Here is a 3306-nt window from a genome sequence, read left to right as displayed (position 1 = left end):
CACCTTCCTGCAGCCCCAGGAAAATCCCTGAGCGGGTTTGTTAGCTCTCCTGGGCATCTCGATTTCATCAGGAGCACGGGCTCCTGCCCGCGCTGGGAACACGGCAGATAAGCACATTCCTGGGGAGCGTTCTGGGGCAGAGCCAGAGCCCTGCCCTGGTTCCTGACTCGCTGCTCTGGCACTGGGGAAGGCAGCTGGGAGAGCTGGAGCCGCAGGGCACAGAGCAGCTCCAGCAGAGCCTGCAGGCAGGAGCGGGGCAGTACATGGCAATTAAAAGCCTCTGAAACCACGCTGGGAACGCGCAGCTTCCAGAGGCGGCTCTGCCAGCAGCTGGGATGAGCCAGATCCTCCTCCTCCTCCTCCTCACACGGCGCAGCAGGCACTGCTGCAAGAGCAGCTTTGCTAGGCCAGGTCTGGCCCCCTCCAGTTCTGATCTTTCCTAGAAGACCACAGAGCCCTCCTGGCCCCAGAAAGGATCTGGAGACAACGGACACCTGAACACCCCAAACCTGCACAGAAATGTCACCTCAGAGGGCCGAGAGCAGAGATCAAAGCAGCTTGTGATACAGAGCCAGAGGGGATGAGCCTGGAGCCCCCATCTCAGTGTTTCATCACCTTCCTGCTGTGAGGTGTCTGATCCAGGGTGGAAGTGCTGATCAGTCAAACCCCCTGCGCCAGGTCAAACACATTCCCAAGGGCTGGCACATCAACTTTGCCCTGGCAGGCCCCGTGCCAGGGCACTGACCTCTGTCCTCAGCCTGCCCCAGCCAGGCAGGGAGCTGCTCTGCCCCCAGGGGCACTGCCCCTTCCAGCTGCTCCAGAAAGGCACCGACAGATCCCGCTGGGGGCAGAGGGATCTGAACCCAGGTGAGCCCATGGCATGGGGGAACGTGTCAGTGATCCCAAGCCAGGGCCAGAAATACCTGGAACACAGCCCAAAATGCACCTGAAACACAGCCCCAAAGGCACCAGAACATGCCCCCAAAACACAGCAGGAACACAGCCCCAAAGGCACTGGGAACACACCTGGAACATGGCCCCAAATGCACCTGGAACAAGGAGGATTTGCAATGTCCCCCAGGGATTGAGCACAGGCTCTCCCAAGCAGCCCCAGCGCTGGGTGGGGTTTGTTCAGCTGACCTTTAAAAAAAGGTAACAATGGATTAGAATGGATGAAAAAACCCTTAAACCCCCAGCAGTCAGTGAGGGCCAGGGTTCCCAAAGGCACAGGAGTGCTTTAGGAACAGATTGGTTTATTTGTTCCGTGTAATTTACCTCCAAATGTGGCCCTGGAGTCCCCATCCATTGCACTGGAGATGCTGCAAAGGTGACTGGGGGAGGTTTTGTTCCTTCCCACCATCCCATCTAACCCTGCCCTTGGGCAGTGGGACCCCAGAGTGTCCTTGCCCCACACTGGTTGTGGATTTACTCCCATGTGGGTGTGGATTTATTTCCCTGTGGATGCACGCCCAGGGAATCTCCAGAGCCTTCTCCCTGCACCTTTCTCAGGTGTGTTTACATCCTCACTCAGGAGAGGAAAAAGAAACAAGCCAGAATTCTTCAAAGCCGCCCAAATGATTGCATTGTTGTACCCTGCCCTTTCCAGGTGAAGCTGAAGCCCAGGAGAATCCTGGCAGCCTCCCCACAGCCTCCTGCAAGGCTCTGCTGCCTGCCAGGGAGCTCCCTCTCACCCCAGCGAGTCCCTGCTCCAGAGCCCACTCATTTCTCTCCTTTTCCACCTTCTAGCAGGAGTGGGATGTGAGAACATCACAGCCTGGGGCTGCAGGAGACACAGGAGCACGGGAGTGCTGTCACTTCTTGTCAGGAGCACACGCAGGAACAGCAGAGGTCCCAGTGCACCCTCCCACTCGGTGCCAGCGTGCAGGATCCAGCACAGCACCTCCAAACCCTCCAGCAGCTCGAGGGTGTCAGCCTGACGAGCTGAGATCCACACACAGAGCTGCCTTTTATCTGATTTTTGGGATTTGACAGCTCCACGGAGCTGCAGCTCAGGAGAGGAGAGGGGGCCATTCCCCTGCAGGTAAGGAAAACATGGATATCACCCCTGGGAATTCCACAGTCCATGCTGGAGCTCCTGGCTCCTGTGAGATCAGCTGTTGAAGGCCCTGCTGCACTTTAACTCTGCAGCCAAACCCTTCCCTGCAATCCCCTACCAGAGCCCCTGATCTCCCATTTCTCCTCCCAGCACCCAGAGGTGCTGCCCGGGCTGGGCTGCAGCTCTTCCCCACACCAGCAAGAGAAATAATTCCTGAATGTCCAACTTCTGTCCCTCCTCCCTGCAGGAGCTGAGATCCTGCAGCACTTCTCACTTGCTTGTCCACTGGGACAGAAGTCAAAACCTTCCAAACCCCAAACTCCAGCAAGCTGTACAGTGAGACCAGGGCAACCAGAAGTGTCTCTGAACTCACACTAATTCTCATCCCATCTCCCTCTGCAATTCCTCATTACATTATAAAACTGTAACTTGATGCCCTGCTGAGAATTTTTAAACCTTCTCCACTGTGTTCTTAAAGTATATAAGCAAAAGCCCCATCACTTAATGAAGTGTAAAACTAATTATTATGAAATAAAACTAGCTGCTCACCAAGTGGAAAACCAGCCCATTTTCATGTCCTATTTTCCTGTGCAATGTATTCCCTCCCCTGCTCTGCAAATGTAAAAATAAATATCCCTCCCAGCGTCGCGCTGCCTCGGAGGCTGCAGCCCACCAATGAAAACCTGCACAATTTAATGGCCCTTAAATGCTCAACATCTTTTTCTCTTCCTGTAAAATCCATCTGACCTAATGGCTGTGACAATTACGTGTATGGCCTCCCTATTAAAAGGCAATTTTCTGAGTTGGCAGAGCAACACAGGCACGAGATGACAAAAGCAGTAAACTCCAGCCTCCCAGCATTCCCAGCCATTCCCAAGGCAGCTCCTGGAGACAAAAGGCAAATTTCCCTTTGCAGAGAGCTGTTCCACACAGAAGCCCGTGCCAGCCCCAGCCCCAGGCTCCATTACCTCGTTAATGTGGCGCTGCTGCTCCAGGGGACCCTGGGGCCTCTCTGGTGGCATCTGACTTTCTGGTGACCTCCCATTTCCTCCTGGCCGTGGATGTGGAACCTTCCCCAGGGAGGGGACAGCGCTGTGGCTGGGCTGGCTCATTCCAGGAGCCTGCAGACACCCCCATTGCCCCAGGATTTACACAGTGCACGCCTATTAAAGCTCAAAACTCCACTGATATTTCTGTACCGTAAAAAGAATTGACCACTACAATACAAAAAAAAAGAAGAAACCATTTTA

Source organism: Melozone crissalis, unplaced genomic scaffold, assembly GCF_028551555.1.
Source record: "Melozone crissalis strain CALT ecotype California unplaced genomic scaffold, PUWL_Pcris_2 ptg000014l_1, whole genome shotgun sequence".
NCBI lineage: Eukaryota > Metazoa > Chordata > Aves > Passeriformes > Passerellidae > Melozone > Melozone crissalis.
The sequence above is the reverse complement of the archived record's forward strand: the minus strand, read 5'-3'. Positions refer to the sequence as shown.